General features: G+C 44.0%; 1 long non-coding RNA gene across 1 annotated transcript; it reads left to right on the top strand.

Annotated features, from left to right (window-relative positions):
- Nucleotides 1–579: 579 nt before the first annotated feature.
- On the top strand, nucleotides 580–12814 carry LOC144329439 (uncharacterized). Its single transcript, XR_013395088.1, has 3 exons — nucleotides 580–684; nucleotides 10833–10878; nucleotides 11855–12814. It is a non-coding gene; the product is annotated as an uncharacterized LOC144329439 (long non-coding RNA).
- The last annotated feature ends 5435 nt before the right edge of the window (nucleotides 12815–18249 follow it).

The following is an 18249-nucleotide window of genomic DNA, read 5'->3' as shown; positions in this document are numbered from 1 at the left end:
TGAATAGTGCTACAATAAACATACGAGTACAGATATTGTTTTGATCTATTGTTTTCTTTTCTGTTGCCTGAATGCCCAGTAGTGGGGTTGCTGGATCCCTCGGCAGTTCCATTAGTTTTTTGAGAAAACCTCATGTTGTTTTCTATACTGGCTGCACTAATTTACCTTCTCACCAACAGCATACAAGAGTTTAGTGTTCTCTGAAACTTCCCAGCATTTGTTATTTTTTGTCTTTCCAATGATAGCCATTTATTCAAACTGGAGCAAGATTATATCACGTTGTAGGTTATTATAATTATAATTGCTTACAACAGGCATGCTCTCACACATCTTCGGTGTTAACACACTGTTTAGTGGGTAATTTGGTTTACTCTCAGGGCAACTTTTTTAAAAATGCAAGTCATTAAGAGTTATTTAAGGAAAAGTGAAATACTAAGCATTTGTCTTTGCTATCTTTACAGATCAAATATGAAAATAGCAGTGATCAGCACCAAGCTCCTTATGGAGAAAGAGCAGGTGAAATCTTTTCTCAGCACTCTCCCTATGAGGCCAGACCCAGAGTCATCTTGTGTTGAAAATCTTAATAGTATAGGACTCAACAGAAAATGCATTCCTCAAACACCCATAAGAATTCCTACCTCAAACCCACAGACTTCAAATACCTGCAAGAACTATTTAACTGAGGTTAGTCATATTATAGTTTCTCTTTTGCGTTTCATTTCTCTAATATAATTCTTGTTTTTAATTTGGTGAAATACTGAGTTCTTCTGTTGACTTATGCATGTTAAGTAAAGATCATAATTAGCTGTGTTAACACAGAAAGGAAATGGGAACTTTACATTTTTTAATTCCCTGGAGCTCTCATTTTCAACAGATACCCATTTGCTAACTTTATTCAGTAAATGTGACTAAACTAACACATTAAAATTTCTTTAAAACCTGCATTTAAGTTTTAGAAATTGCATGTTATCACCTAATAACTGAAGGTATACTTTGAGATGCTTTTGTCTACTCTCTAATTCATTGTAATTTGGCTTTGGTTCATACCACTTCTTTTTTTTTTTTTTTTTTTTTTTTTTTGGAGATGGAGTCTTGCTCTGTTGCCCAGGCTGGAGTGCAGTGGCCGGATCTCAGCTCACTGTAAACTCCGCCTCTCGGCTTCACGCCATTCTCCTGCCTCAGCCTCCCCAGTAGCTGGGACTACAGGCACCCGCCACCTCGCCCAGCTAGTTTTTTGTATTTTTTAGTAGAGACGGGGTTTCACCGTGTTAGCCAGGATGGTCTTGATCTCCTGACCTTGTGATCCGCCCGTCTCGGCCTCCCAAAGTGCTGGGATTACAGGCTTGAGCCACCGCGCCCGGCCCATACCACTTCTTTTGTTCTGTTTTGTTTTTGTTTTTGAGACAGAGTCTTACTCTGTCACCCAGCCTGGAGTGCAGTGGTGTGATCTTGGCTCACTGCAACCTCCGCCTCCCAGGTTCAAGCGATTCTTCTGACTCAGCCTCCCAAGTAGCTGAGGCTAGAGGCGCCCATCACCATGCCCAGCTAATTTTTGTATTTTTAGTAGAGACAGGGTTTCACCATACTGGCCAGGCTGGTCTCAAACTCCTGACCTTGTGATCCTCCCACCTCAGCCTCCCAAAGTGCTGACATTACAGGCATGAGCCACTGCTCCCAGTCCATACCACTTTTAAAGTTTCTTTGCACCAGCCGGACGCAGTGGCTCACACCTGTAATCCTAGCACTTTGGGAGGCCAAGGCAGATGGATCACGAGGTCAGTTGTTAAAGACCAGCCTAGCCAAGATGGTGAAACCCTGCCTCTACTAAAAATATAAATAATAATAATAATAATAATAATAATAAAATTGGCCTGGTATGGTGGCAGGAGCCTGTAATCCCAGTTACTAGGGAGGCTGAGACAGAGAACTGCTTGAACCCAGGAGGCGGAGGCTGCAGTGAGCCGAGATTGTGCCACTGCACTCCAGCCTGGGTGACAGGGTGAGACTCCATCTCAAAAATAAAAAATAAAAAAGTTTCTTTGCACCATCTCAACTCTTCCTACCCATAATCACAAGTGAATGACTGGCATCCAAACACTTAACCATATATGAATGTTTATTATTTAATAGAATCCAAAATAAGTGCATTTTATGAATTAAAACACTAAAATATTCATTTCCATTTATATGTTAAAAGCTTTGTACTTGGCCAGACGCAGTGGCTCACGCCTGTAATCCCAGCATTTTTGGAGGCCGGGGTGGGCGGATCACTTGAGGTCAGGAGTTTGAGACCAGCCTGGCCAACATGATGAAAACCTGTCTCTATTAAAAATACAAAAATTAGCAAGGCTTGGTGGCAGGCATGTGTAATTCCAGCTACTGGGGAGGCTGAGGCAGGAGAATCACTACAACCTGGGAGGCAGAGGTTGCAGTGAGCCAAGATCATACCACTGCACTATAGCCTTGGGGACAGAGGGAGACTCCATCTCAGAAAAAGAAAAAAGCGTTTTGCTTTTCTTACATAAGAGTACATCCTCTGACTATAAAAATCCTGGAATAAAACCTGTGAAATACTCTTCTGGACATCACATTTGTCAATCAATTTATAGCTAAGTCCTCAAAAGCAATTGCAAGAATAACAAAAATTGACAAGTGTGATCTAAATAAGCTAAAGAGCTTCTGCACAGCATGAGAAACTATCAAGGGATTAAACAGACAGCCTAAAGAATGGAAGAAAATATTCACAAATTATGCATACAGCAAAGTCCTATTATCCAAAATCTATAAGGGACCTAAATAAATCAACAAGCAAAAAATAAAAAACACCATTAAAAATGGGCAAAGGACATGAACAAACACTTCTCAAAAGAACACACATAAGTGGCCAACAAACATTAACAAATGCTTACTATTGCTAATCATCAGAGAAATACCAAACAAAACATCAATGAGATACCATCTCAAACCAGTCAGAACGACTTTTGTTAAAAAGTCAAAAAAAAAAATGTTGGGGAGGCTGTGGAGAAATGGAAACACCATTGGTGAAAATGTAAATTAGTTCAGCTACTATGGAGAGCAGTTTGGAAATTAAGTACTAAGAATTGGATGCAGCAACCCCATTACTATACTAGGGGTATACCTAAAGGAAAATAAATCATTGTAACAAAAAGACGCATGCACATGTATGTTCATTGCAGCACTATTCAAAATAGTAAAGACATGGAGTCAATCTAAGTGCATCCAAGGTAGATTGAAAACCCAAGTAAGACTGGAAAATTTTACATATACCATGGAATACTATGCAGCAATAAAAAGAACAAAATCATGTCCTTTACAGGAACATGGATACAGCTGGAATCCACTATCATAAGCAAACTAATGTGGAAACAGAAACCAAATATCTCATGTTTTCACTCATATGTGGGAGCTACACATTGGGTGCACACTGTCATAAAGATGGGAACAATAGACACTGGGAAATAAGAACAGGGAGGGATAGAGTGGGCCAGGGTTGAAAAACTACTTATTGGCCGGGCGCGGTGGCTCAAGCCTGTAATCCCAGCACTTTGGGAGGCCGAGACGGGCGGATCACGAGGTCAGGAGATCGAGACCATACTGGCTAACACGGTGAAACCCCGTCTCCACCAAAAAAATACAAAAAATTAGCTGGGCGAGGTGGTGGGCACCTGTAGTCCCAGCTACTCAGGAGGCTGAGGCAGGAGAATGGCCTAAACCCGGGAGGCGGAACTTGTGATGAGCTGAGATCTGGCCACTGCACTCCAGCCTGGGCGACAGAGCAAGACTCCGTCTCAAAAAAAAAAAAAAATACTTATTGGGTCCTATGCTCACTACCTGTGTGATGGGTTCAATCATACTCCAAACCTCAGCATCCCTCAATATACCTTTGGAAGAAACGTGTGCAGCTACTACCTTAATTTAGAATACAAATTAGAAAAAAAAATTTACTATAAAAAAAAGTTTACTGTAAGTAAAGAATAGAAATTTCTTTTCAAGAAAAAATTTATTGAAGTAAAAAATGGATTGAACTTTTTTATTATACTTTTAAGTTCTAGGGTACATGTGCACAACGTGCAGGTTTGTTACATATGTATACATGTGCCATGTTGGTGTGCTTAACTCGTCACTTACATTAGGTATACCTCCTAATGCTATCTCTCCTCCCTGTCCCCTCCCCACAATAGGCCCTGGTGTGTGATGTTCCCCTTCCTGTGTCCAAGTGATCTCATTGTTCAATTCCCACCTATGAGTGAGAACATGCGGTGTTTGGTTTTCTGTTCTTGCGATAGTTTGCTAAGAACGATGGTTTCCAGCTGCATCCATGTCCTTACAGAGGACACGAACTCATCCTTTTTTATGGCTGCATAATATTCCATGGTGTATATGTGCCACATTTTCTTAATCCAGTCTGTCACTGATGGGCATTTGGGTTGATTCACTTTGCTATTGTGAATAGTGCTGCAATAAACATACATGTGCATGTGTCTTTATAGCAGCATGATTTATAATCCTTTGGGTATATACCCAGTAACGGGATGGCTGGGTCAAATGGTATTTACAGTTCTGGATCCTTGAGGAATCGCCACATGGTTTTCCACAATGGTTGAACTAGTTTACAGTCCCACCAACAATGTAAAAGTGTTCCTATTTCTCCACATCCTCTCCAGCACCTGTTGTTTCCTCATTTTTTTAATGATTGCCATTCTAACGGGTGTGAGATGGTATCTCATTGTGGTTTTGATTTGCATTTCTCTGATGGCGAGTGATGATGAGCATTTTTTCATGTGTCTGTTTTTGGCTGTATGAATGTCTTCTTTTGAGAAGTGTCTGTTCATATCCTTTGCCCACTTTTTGATGGGGTTTTTTTTTCTTGTAAATTTGTTTGAGTTCTTTGTAGGTTCTGGATATTAGCCCTTTGTCAGATGAGTAGAATGCAAAATTTTTCTCCCATTCTGTAGGTTGCCTGTTCACTCTGATGGTAGTTTCTTTTGCTGTGCAGAAGCTCTTTAGTTTAATTAGATCGCACTTGTCAATTTTAGCTTTTGTTGCCATTGCTTTTGGTGTTTTAGACATGAAGTCCTTGCCCATGCCTATGTCCTGAATGGTATTACCTAGGTTTTCTTCTAGGGTTTTCATGGTTTTAGGTCTAACATTTCAGTCTCTAATCCATCTTGAATTAATTTTCGTATGAAGAGTAAGGAAAGGATCCAGTTTCAGCTTTCTACTTATGGCTAGCCAATTTTCCCAGCACCATTTATTAAATAGGGAATCCTTTCCCCATTTCTTGTTTTTCTCAGGTTTGTCAAAGATCAGATGGCTGTAGATGTGTGGTATTATTTCTGAGGGCTCTGTTCTGTTCCATTGGTCTATATCTCTGTTTTGGTACCAGTACCATGCTGTTTTGGTTACTGTAGCCTTGTAGTATAGTTTGAAGTCCGATAGCGTGATGCCTCCAGCTTTGTTCTTTTGGCTTAGGATTGTCTTGGCAATGCGGGGTCTTTTTGGTTCCATATGAACTTTAAAGTAGTTTTTTTTCCAGTTCTGTGAAGAAAGTCATTGGTAGCTTAATGGGGATGGCATTGAATCTATAAATTACTTTCTGCAGTATGGCCATTTTCACAATATTGATTCTTGCTATCCATAAGCATGGTATGTTCTTCCATTTGTTTGTATCCTCTTTTATTTCACTGAGCAGTGGTTTGTAGTTCTCCTTGAAGAGGTCCTTCATATCCCTTGTAAGTTGGATTCCTAGGTATTTTATTCTCTTTGAAGCTATCGTGAATGGGAGTTCTTTCATGATTTGGCTCTCTGTTACTGGTATATAAGAATGCTTGTGATTTTTGCACATTGATTTTGTATCCTGAGACTTTTGCTGAAGTTGCTTATCAGCTTAAGGAGATTTTGGGCTGAGACAATGGGGTTTTCTAAATATGCAATCATGCCATCTGCAAACAGGGACAATTTGACTTCTTTTCCTAACTGAATACCCTTTATTTCTTTCTCTTGCCTGATTGCCCTAGCCAGAACTTCCAACACTATGTTGAATAGGAGTAGTGAGAGGGGGCATCCCTTGTCTTGTGCCAGTTTTCAAAGGGAATGCTTCCAGTTTTTGCCCATTCAGTGTGATATTGGCTGTGGGTTTGTCATAAATAGCTCTTATTATTTTGAGATATGTTCCATCAATACCGAATTCATTGAGAGTTTTTAGCATGAAGGGCTGTTGAATTTTGTCAAAGGCCTTTTCTGCATCTATTGAGATAATCATGTGGTTTTTGTCTTTGGTTCTGTTTATATGCTGGATTACGTTTATTGATTTGCATATGTTGAACCAGCCTTGCACCCCAGGGATGAAGCCCACTTGATCATGGTGGGTAAGCTTTTTGATGTGCTGCTGGATTCGGTTTGCCAGTATTTAATTGAGGATTTTTGCATCGATGTTCTTCAGGGATATTGGTCTAAAATTCTTTTTTGTTGTGTCTCTGCCAGGCTTTGGTATCAGGATGATGTTGGCCTCGTAAAATGAGTTAGGGAGGATTCCCTCTTTTTCTATTGATTGGAATAGTTTCAGAAGGAATGGTACCAGCTCCTCCTCGTACCTCCGGTAGAATTCAGCTGTGAATCCTTCTGGTCCTGGACTTTTTTTGGTTGGTAGGCTATTAATTAATGCCTCAATTTCAGAGCCTACTATTGGTCTATTTAGGGATTCAACTTATTCCTGGTTTAGTCTTAGGAGAGTGTAAGTGTCCAGGAAATTATCCATTTCTTCTAGGTTTTCTAGTTTATTTGCGTAGAGGTGTTTATAGTATTCTCTGATGGTAGTTTGTATTTCTGTGGGGTCGGTGGTGTATCCCCTTTATCATTTTTTATTGCATCTATTTGATTCTTCTCTCTTTATTAGTCTTGCTAGTGGTCTATCAATTTTGTTGATCTTTTCAAAAAAACCAGCTCCTGGATTCATTGATTTTTTGAAGGGTTTTTTGTGTCTCTATCTCCTTCAGTTCTGCTCTGATCTTAGTTATTTCTTGCCTTCTGCTAGCTTTTGAGTGTGTTTGCTCTTGCTTCTCTAGTTCTTTTAATTGTGATGTTAGGGTGTCAATTTTAGATCTAGCTTTCTCTTGTGGGCATTTAGTGCTATAAATTTCCCTCTACACACTGCTTTAAATGTGTCCCAGAGATTCTGGTATGTTGTATCTTTGTTCTCGTTGGTTTCAAAGAACATCTTTATTTCTGCTTTCATTTTGTTATGTACCCAGTAGTCATTCAGAAGCAGGTTGTTCAGTTTCCATGTAGTTGAGTGGTTTTGATTGATTTTCTTAGTCCTGAATTCTAGTTTGATTGCACTGTGATCTGAGAGACAGTTTGTTATAATTTCTGTTCTTTTACATTTGCGGAGGAGTGCTTTACTTCCAACTATGTGGTCAATTTTCAAATAAGTGCAGTGTGGTGCTGAGAAGAATGTATATTCTGTTGATTTGGGGTGGAGAGTTCTGTAGATGTCTATTAGGTCTGCTTGGTGCAGAGCTGAGTTCAATTCCTGGATATCCTTGTTAACTTTCTGTCTCGTTGATCTGTCTAATGTTGACAGTGGGGTGTTGAAGTCTCCCATTATTATTGTATGGGAGTCTAAGTCTCTTTGTAAGTCTCTAAGGACTTGCTTTATGAATCTGGGTGCTCCTGTATTGGGTGCACATATATTTAGGATAGTTAGCTCTTCCTGTTGAATTGATCCCTTTACCATTATGTAATGGCCTTCTTTGTCTCTTTTTATCTTTGATGGTTTAAAGTCTGTTTTATTAGAGACTAGGATTGCAACCCCTGCTTTTTTTTGTTTTCCATTTGCTTGGTAGATCTTCCTCCATCCCTTTATTTTGAGCCTACGTGTCTCTCTGCATGTGAGATGGGTCTCCTGAATACAGTAAACTGATGGGTCTTGACTCTTTATCCAATTTGCCAGTCTGTGTCTTTTAATTGGACCATTTAGTCCATTTACATTTAAGGTTAATATTGTTATGCGTGAATTTGATCCTGTCATTGTGATATTAGCTGGTTATTTTGCTCGTTAGTTGATGCAGTTTCTTCCTAGCATCGATGGTCTTTACGTATTGGCATGTTTTTTCAATGGCTGGTACCTGTTGTTCCTTTCCATGTTTAGTGCTTCCTTCAAGATCTGTTGTAGGGCAGGCCTGGTGGTGACAAAATCTCTAAGCATTTGCTTGTCTGTAAAGGATTTTATTTCTCCTTCACTGATGAAACTTAGTTTGGCTGGCTATGAAATTCTGGGTTGAAAATTCTTTTAAGAATGTTGAATATTGGCCCCCACTCTCTTCTGGCTTGTAGAGTTTCTGCTGAGCGATCTGCTCTTAGTCTGATGGGCTTCCCTTTGTGGGTAACCCAACGTTTCTCTCTGGCTGCCCTTAATATTTTTTCCTTCATTTCAACTTTGGTGAATCTGACAATTATGTGTCTTGGAGTTGCTCTTCTTGAGGAGTATCTTTGTGGCGTTCTTTGTATTTCCTGAATTTGAATGTTGGCCTGCCTTACTAGGTTGGGGAAGTTCTCCTGGATGATATCCTGAAGAGTGTTTTCCAACTTGGTTCCATTTTCCCCCTCACTTTAAGGTACACCAATCAGACGTAGATTTGGTCTTTTCACATAATACCATATTTCTTGGAGGCTTTGTTCATTTCTTTTTACTCTTTTTTCTCTATACTTCTCTTCTTGCTTCATTTCATTCATTTGATCTTAAGTCACTGAAACTCTTTCTTCCAGTTGATCGAGTCAGTTACTGAAGCTTGTGCATTTGTCACGTAGTTCTCGTGTTATGGTTTTCCTCTCTATCAGTGCTTTTAAGGTCTTCTCTGCGTTGATTATTCTAGTTATCCATTCATCCATTCTTTTTTCAAGGTTTTTAGTTTCTTTGCACTGGTTATGTAGTTCCTCCTTTAGCTCTGAGAAGTTTGATCGACTGAAGCCTTCTTTCAACTCGTCAAAGTCATTCTCCATCCAGCTTTGATCTGTTGCTGGCGATGAGCTGCGTTCCTTTGGAGGGGGAGATGTGCTCTGATTTTTTGAATTTCCAGCTTTTCTGCACTGCTTTTTCCCCATCTTTGTGGTTTTATCTGCCTTTGGTCTTTGATGATGGTGACGTACTAATGGGGATTTGGTGTGGGTGTCCTTTCTGTTTGTTAGTTTTCCTTCTAACAGTCAGGACCCTCAGCTGCAGGTCTGTTGGAGTTTGCTTGAGGTCCACTCCAGACCCTGTTTGCCTGGGTATCAGTAGCAGAGGCTGCAGAAGATAGAATATTGCTGAACAGCAAGTGTTGCTGTCTGATTCTTGCTCTGGAAGCTTCGTCTCAGGGGTGTACCCAGCCGTGTGAGGTGTGAGGTGTCCGTCTGCACCTAGTGGGGGATGTCTCCCAGTTAGGCTACTCAGGGGTCAGGGACCCACTTGAGCAGGCAGTCTGTCCATTCTCAGATCTCAACCGCCATGCTGGGAGAACCAGTACTCTCTTCAAAGCTGTCAGACAGGGACTTTTACATCTGCAGAGGTTTCTGCTGCTTTTTGTTTAGCTATGCCCTGTCCCCAGAGGTGGAGTCTACAGAGGCAGGCAGGCCTCCTTGAGCTGCGGTGGGCTCCACCCAATTCGAGCTTCCTGGAGGCTTTGTTTACCTACTTAAGCCTCAGCAATGGCAGGCGCCCCTCCCCAGCCTCACTGCCACCTGGCAGTTGGATCTAAGACTGCTGTGCTAGCAATGAGGGAGGCTTCATGGGCGTGGAACCCTCTGGGCGAGGTGTGGGATATAATCTCCTGGTGTGCCGTTTGCTAACACCCTTGGTAAAGTGCAGTATTAGGGTGGGATTTTCCAGGTGTTGTGTGTCTCAATTTCCCTTGGCTAGGAAAAGGAATTCCCTTCCCCCTTGCACATCCCAGGTGAGGCGATGCCTCGCCCTGCTTCAGCTCTCGCTGGTCAGGCTGCACCTGTGGACCAGCATCGACTGTCCGATACGCCCCAGTGAGTTGAACCCGGTACCTCAGTTGAAAATGCAGAAATCACCCATCTTCTGTGTCGCTCACGCTGGGAGTTTGAGGCTGGAGCTGTTCCTATTTCGCCATCTTGGGTGCCCCCTCAGGACTGAACTTTTATAAAGGGTAGAGTTTTGCTAAGAATTTCAAAGCAATGCATTCATTGCAAAATTGCAAAATATGACTTTAATTGTTTAACCTTTTTTTTTTTTGAGACAGAGTTTTACTCTCATCAGGCTGGAGTGCAGTGGTGCGATCTTGGCTCACTGCAACCTCTGCCTCCCAGGTTCAAGTGATTCTCCTGCCTCAGCCTCCTGAGTGGCTGGGACTACAGGCGTGCACCACCACAGCAGCTAATGTTTGTATTTTTAGTAGAATCGGAGTTTCACCATGTTGGCCAGGATGGTCTCAATCTCTTGACCTTGTGATCTGCCCACCTTGGCCTCCCAAAGTGCTGGGATTACAGGCATGAGTCACCACACCCAGCCATTGTTTAACGTTTGTACTAATAAAACACCACCTTTCTAAAATTATGTATATGCAATAGATCAATATTAACTATATTTTTATCAGATTAACCAGCATTACACAGGTATATCCTCTATTATCTAAACTTAAAATAAGTAGAAATTTAACTTTATTTATGTAATTATTTTTCTGTTTAAGCAAACTTCAAGTTATGTCTAATCACTAAAAATACTAACGGCCATATTTTGTAAGTGATATATTATTCTCATGATAATGTCTCTCATTTAACTTAAACATTATTATTATTTTTATTTATTTTAGATGGAGCCAGACTGCGCAGAACAAATAATTAGAGAAACAAAGAAAAGTACGTTGCCAAAATTTATTAAATTTAGGTTTATTTTAGAAATAAAGTGTATAGCAAATGCCATTCCTCTTCATTGCTGGGTTAGTAGATGCTATGTTAAGTATGTTTTTTCTTACAAACATCTAATGAAAGATGTGAAAAAAACTTTCACAGTGAAGAGTAAGCTTATGCACCATTAATTCATCATGTTCCATAGCTTAAAAAACTTCCAAGAAGTCTATGCATCTCTTTTTTACTGGTTCTACACTTTCTTCACTTTTACCATCCTCATGGAACTGTCAGCCAGCACAGTGAAGGAATTCTCAGAAAACAAAGGCATCATCAAGTTCTCAGGGTTTTGGTAGAGAATGAAAGCCAACAGATCTCAGGCTCATTTAGAAATCCTTAGCCAAGTAATAACCATTTATAAGCAGTCACTTGACAGGTGACATGTTAAATCTCCTGTCATTTACTGTCTCATTGGCTTACATTTGTTCTCAGGAAAAGTTCCAAAATTTTCACCATGGAATAAAAACACCCATGTCGGCCGGGCGCGGTGGCTCAAGCCTGTAATCCCAGCACTTTGGGAGGCCGAGACGGGCGGATCACGAGGTCAGGAGATCGAGACCATCCTGGCTAACACGGTGAAACCCCATCTCTATTAAAAAAATACAAAAAACTAGCCGGGCGAGGTGGCGGGCGCCTGTAGTCCCAGCTACTCGGGAGGCTGAGGCAGGAGAATGGTGTGAACCCGGGAGGCGGAGCTTGCAGTGAGCTGAGATCCGGCCACTGCACTCCAGCCTGGGCAACAGAGCCAGACTCTGTCTCAAAAAAAAAAAACAAAAAAAAAACACCCATGTCAATGTGATTCTTGTCAAGTTACTCAGCCTTGTCTCTCACCACTTACCAACACTCTGCCCTTTGCTCTAGCCCCAAACTGGAAGGAGTGGAACACTGCAGGTCTTCCTCACCTCAGGCTCTTTGCCTTCTGTTGCAGGAAATCAGGGACCCCAAAAGGAGGGACCGGCTGAAGCTGCGGCAGAAGAACATAAATTGTGAAGATTTCATGGACATTTATTAGTTCCCCAAATTAATACTTTTATAATTTCTTACACCTGTCTACTGCAATCTCTGAACATAAATTGTGAAAATTTCATGGACATTTATCACTGTCCCAGTCAATACTCTTGTGATTTCCTATGCCTGTCTTTAATCTCCTAATCCTGTCATCTTCATAAGCTGAGGATGTATGTCACCTCAGGACCCTGTGATGATTGTGTTAACTGCACAAATTGTAAAGCATGTTTAAACAATATGAAATCTGGGCATCTTGAAAAAAGAACAGGATAACAGCGATGTTCAGGGAACAAGGGAGATAACCATTAGGTCTGACTGCCTGAGAGCCGGGCAGAACAGAGCCATATTTGTCTTCTTACAAAAGGGAATAGGAGAAATATCACTGAATTCTTTTTCTCAGTGAGGCACAGCCCTGAGAAAGAGAATGCATTCCTAGGAGGAGGTCTCTACAATGGCCACTCTAGGAGTGTCTGTCTTTTACGGTTGTAGATAAGGGATGAAATAAGCCCCAGTCTCCTGTAGCGCCCCCGGGCCTGTTAGGATGAGGAAATTCCTGCCTAGTAAATTTTAGTCAGGCCAGTTGTCTGCTCTCAAACCCTGTCTCCTGGTAAGATGTTATCAATGACAATCATGCCCAGTAGGACATGAAACCATTGGCAATTTTAATTTCACCATGGTCCTGTGATCTTGCTCTGCCCCCATTTGCCTTGTGATATTTTATTGCCTTGTGAAGCATGTGATCTCTGTGACCCACACCCTATTTGTACACTCCCTTCCCTTTGAAATCCATAATAAAAACTTGCTGGTTTTGTGGCTTGGGGGGCATCACAGAACCTGCCAACATGTGATGTCTCCCCTGGACACCCAGCTTTAAAATTTCTCTTGTGTACTCTTTCCCTTTATTTCTCAGACCAGCCAACACTTAGGGAAAATAGAAAAGAACCTACGTTGAAGTATCGGGGGCCGGTTCCCCTGATGAAGAGAAGCCAGAAAGTATTTCCTTACATCAGCCTGTAGACCAGAGGAGGAAGCCCAAGACCTCCTTGAGGAGGTTTTTCGCTCTACCCGGCCTGATTGGAATCCAAACTCCTTGGGTGGGAAGAGAGCTTTAGATGATTTTCACCGGTATCGCCTTGTGGGTATCAAGGGAGCTGCTCGAAAACCCATAAATTTGTCTGAGACAACTGGAAGTTGTCCAGGGGCCTGATGAGTCACCTGGAGCATTTTTAGAATGCCTCCAAGAGGCCTATTGAACTTACACCCCTTTCGAGCTGGCGGCTCCCGAGATTAGCTGTGCTGTTGATTTGGCATTTGTGGCTCAGGCAGCCCCTGATATTAAAAGAAAATTACAAAGTCTGGAAGGATTTGCTGGAATGAACATCAGCCAAATTTTAGAGATAGCCCAGAAAGTTTTTGACAATCGAGAGTTTGAAAAGCAAAAACAGGCAGCTCAGGCAGCTGAAAGGGCTGCTGAGAAAGCACCAAAAAGACAGGCAAAGATCTTAGTGGCTGTCATCCAAGAAGCCAAGAAGGAAGGGCCCCCATCACAGAGCACCAACCAGGGGACCCCAGGTCTCCGCCAGAAAGGCCAAAAAGGTGAGCGGGCTCCCCTACAAAGAAAACAATGTGCTTTTTGCAAGCAAATGGGACATTGGGAAAATGAATGCCCATTAAAGCCAGAGGAGAAACCAGGAAAGAAAAAGGTCCTCACCCTCCCCGCAGTGGAGGAACCTGATGACTGATGGGGCCGGGGCTCCCTCTCCTTTGGCCCCCGGGAGCCCATGGTGACCGCCACAGTGCGGGGCCAGCCTGTACGCTTCCTAATTGACACTGGGGCAGAACACTCACTACTGCAAACACCCTTGGGCAGTGCCTCTAATAAAAAGGTGGCTGTGCAAGGGGCTACTGGAGCTATTGAGGAATATCCTGTCACCCACTCACGAGAGGTGAGTTTGGGACAGAAAAGAGTAACCCACTCATTCCTCGTGGTCCCAGAATGCCCCTTCCCTCTCCCTCCTCGGATGAGACATGCTCCATAAGTTACATCTCCTTCTTGGCCCAACAAGCTCACCTCACGTTAGGCGACACAACGCCCCCTACTGCTCAACTCCTGCTAACCACCCCTCTGTCAGAGGAATATCTTAGTTTCACCCTCACAGCCACCGGAGAATAAAACTAATCCTCTCCTACTGGATTTACAGACTCTCTTTCCTCGAGTCTAGGCCAAATCAACACCCCCGGGACTGGCTAAGCACCGTCCACCAGTGGTAGTAGAACTCCTGGCCACTGCCTTGCCGGTCCAGGTAAAAAAAAATCCTATGATTCAGTGGGCTAGAGAGGGAACCAATCCCCACATTCAGCGACTATTACAAGCTGGTATACTCACACCATGTCAGTCCGCCTGGAATACTCCACTTTTGCTGGTCCCGAAACCCAGAACAAATGATTACTGGCCTGTACAGGACTTGCGGGAAGTTAACAAGCAGACAGTTACCATCCATCCAACTGTCCCTAACTCTTACAATTTACTCAGCCTCCTCCCACCAGAACATACTGTCCTTGACTTAAAGGATGCTTTCTTTGGTATTCCTCTGGCCCCCAAAAGCCAAACTATCTTTGCTTTTGAATAGACAGATCCTGGCTCAGGAGACACCACCCAATTAACCTGGACTCAGTTACCCCAGGGTTTAAAAAATTCCCCCACGCTTTTTGGGGAAGCCCTCCAACAGGATCCTACACCGTCCGAGCCAGTCACCCTAATTGCACGCTTCTCCAGTAGGTAGATGACCTGTTACTGGCTACTGAAACTACTGACAGCCGCCTGCAACATACTAGGGACCTACTTTACCTCCTTCAGGAATTCAGGTGTCGGGTCTCAGCCAAGCTTTGTCTTCCCAGTGTTTCCTACCTGAGGCATGAGATAAACGAGGGGAAAAGAGCACTCACTAGTGCTCAAAACAAAGCCAACTTGCAAATCCCCACTCCACCACTGAGACAAGTACGTGAATTCCTGGGGGCAGTGGGATACTGCTGCCTATAGATATCGGGGTCCTCAGACATTGCCAAGCCCATGTACACTGCTACTGGAAGGAATGGCCTGCTAGTTTGGACTGACAAGAACAGGCTTTTCAAAATCTAAAGAAGGCATTAACTGAGGCACCGGCTCTTGCCCTCCCAAATATCTCAAAACCATTTCACCTTTTTGTTCCTGAAAGCCAGGGAGTCGCTAAAGGGGTACTCGCTCAGACTTTAGGGCCATGGCAATGCCAGCCTATTTGTCTAAGAGACTGGACCCTGTGGCCTCCGGGTGGCCAAGATGTCTGCGCGCCCTAGCGGCAACAGCAAGCCTGGTCCAGGAGGCTGATAAACTCAGTCTGGGCTAGAATGTAACCCTTATGGCTCCTCACGCAGCAGAGACTTTGCTACAAAGTGCTTCTGGCAAACGGATGTCGAATGCGCGCATCCTACAGTATCAGAGTGTACTGTTAGATCAGCCTCGTTTAACTTTCTCTCCCACAAGGTGTTTAAATCCAGCTACCTTGCTCCCCGATCCAGACCTTACCACACCTGTCCATGACTGCCAGGAACTGTCAGAAACTGTGGAAACTGCCAGGCGCGGTGGCTCAAGCCTGTAATCCCAGCACTTTGGGAGGCCGAGGCAGGCGGATCACAAGGTCAGGAGATCGAGAGACGATCCCGGCTAACACGGTGAAACCCCGTCTCTACTAAAAATACAAAAAACTAGCCGGGCGAGGTGGCGGGCGCCTGTAGTCCCAGCTACCCAGGAGGCTGAGGCAGGAGAATGGCGTGAACCCGGGAGGCGGAGCTTGCAGTGAGCCGAGATCACACCACTGCACTCCAGCCTGGGTGACAGAGCAAGACTCCGTCTCAAAAAAAATAAAAAATAAAAAAAAAAAGAAAGAAACTGTGGAAACTGGCTGACCTGACCTCCGAGATGTTCCTCTAACAGGCAGATGCCACCATGTTTACAGACGGTAGCAGCTTCCTTGAACAAGGAGTACAAAAGGCTGGTGCAGCCGTTACTACAGAGACAGACATACTGGGGGCCCAGGCACTGCCGGCAGGGACCTCGGCACAAAGAGTTGAATTGGTTGCCCTCACTCAGGCCCTCTGATGGGGTGAGGACACACGTATTAACATCTACACTGACACCAGGTATGCTTTCGTTGCTGTACATGTACTTGGAGCCAACTATCAAGAGTGAGGGCTACCCACCTCAGCAGGAAAGACTGTCAAAAACAAAGAAGCAATTCTGGCCCTGCTTGAAGCTGTTTGGCTCCCTCAACAGGTGGCTGTGATTCACTGCAAAGGACATCAAAGAGGCCGCGGTACCAAAGAGCAGACGCTGCAGCTCGGCTCCCGGTCGTGCCTTTAACCCTGCTGCCCACTGTGTCCTTTCCGCAACCTGACTCGCCAGACCACCCAGAATACCCCCAGAGGAAGAAAAACAAGCTTCAGATCTTCAGGCCAGTAAAAATCAGGAAGGAGGAGTAAAATTGGCCCAGCTTCTAAGGAGCCATTTCAAGATCCCCCACCTTCACGACTTAACTAACCAAGCAGCTCTCCGGTGTATGGCTTGTGCTCAGGTAAACGCCAAGCAAGGTAAGCCCAGCCCAGGTCACCGCCTCCGGGGAGGCTCGCCAGGAGAAAGGGAGGAAATTTACTTTACGTAGATAAAACTGCACCGGGCAGGATATAAATACCTCCGGGTGCTAGTAGACACCTTTTCTGGATAGACTGAGGCATTTGCCACCAAAAACGAAACTGCCACCATGGTAGTTAAGCTGTTGCTCAATGAAACCATCCCTCGACATGGACTGCCTGTTGCCATAAGGTCTGATAATGGACCTGCCTTCACCTCGTCCATAGCTCAGTTGGTTAACAAGGCATTAAACATTCGATGGAAACTCTATTGTGCCTATCGACCCCAGAGCTCTGGAGAGGTAGAACGCGTGAACCGCACCCTAACAAGTACCCTTACTAAATTAATCCTAGCGACCGGTGAGAATTAGGTAAAGCTCCTTCCTTTAGCCCTCCTTAGAGTAAGATACACCCCTTACTGGGCTGGGTTTTCACCTTTTGAAATCATGTATGGAAGGGCTCCGCCTATCTTGCCTAAGCTAAGGGATACCCATTTAGCAGAAACCTCACAAGCTAATTTGTTACAGTACCTGCAGTCTCTCCAACAAGTACAAGACATCATCCAGCCGCTTGTCTGGGGAGCTCATCCCAATCCAGTTCCTGACCAGACGGGGCCCTGCCACTCTTTCCAGCTGGGTGACCTGGTATGTGTTAAAAAATTCCAGAAGGAAGGACTCACTCCTGCCTGGAAAGGACCTCATACTATCATCCTCACCACGCCAATGGCTCTGAAGGTGGATGGCATTCCTGCTTGGATTCATCACTCTCGCATCAAAAAAGCCAACAAAGCCCAGCAAGAAACAAGGGTCCCCAAGCCTAGGCCCCTTAAAACTGCACCTAAGTCGAATGAAGCCATCAGATTAATTCTTTCCATTTACCTCTTCTGTCTGTTTCCACCTGTTACGTCCTCTGCCCCTTCCTACTCTTTTCTCCTCACTTCCTTCACAACAGTACGTGTCTTTGCAAACACCACCTGGAAAGTGGGAACCTCCAAGGAAGGCTCTTTTGTAGTCGATTTATGTGCTTTGTTCCCAGAACCTGCCGTACCCATGAAGAACAGTGCGATCTGCCGATCATGGGAGCAGGGAATGTCAACATTGCTGCAGGGTTCGGACACACCAGAAGCTGGACTGGATGTGGAAGCTCTAAGGGTGCAGAAAAGGGCTCCAGAGCATTGGCTTTCGTCCTGGAAATCACCCTGACTCTAGCTGCTGAGATTCTTACCAGTTTTTCTGCCCTCACTGGACGTGTGTCACCTTGCCCACTTACTCCGGAGGATCAACCCTACCCTCAACCCTTTCCATAGCTCGCACTTCCCGTCCTAGACCGTGTACTATAGGAAGTTGCAATCCTCTTACTGTAACTGTCCGTAACCCTAGTTTAGCTCAATGGTATTACAGCATGTCACAGGGATTAAGGCTTTATATTCTGGGATTTGATGTTGGAACTAAGTTCACCATCCAGAAAAAGGTCCTGGTCCCAGGGAGCCCTCCTAAGTCAATCGGACCTTTAACTGATTTGGTGGCCCTGTGTTCCAGAAACACCCAGACAGGTCGATTTAACTGTCCCACCATCGTTCCTGCTTCCTAGACCTCAGCTGCAACAACACCACCTCCAACCCAGCCTGAAGTCCACTCTGGACAGTGCTCCTCA

This window comes from Macaca mulatta, chromosome 6, assembly GCF_049350105.2.
Source record: "Macaca mulatta isolate MMU2019108-1 chromosome 6, T2T-MMU8v2.0, whole genome shotgun sequence".
NCBI lineage: Eukaryota > Metazoa > Chordata > Mammalia > Primates > Cercopithecidae > Macaca > Macaca mulatta.
Note: the sequence above shows the minus strand (reverse complement) of the source record. Positions and strands in the feature narration are given on the sequence as shown.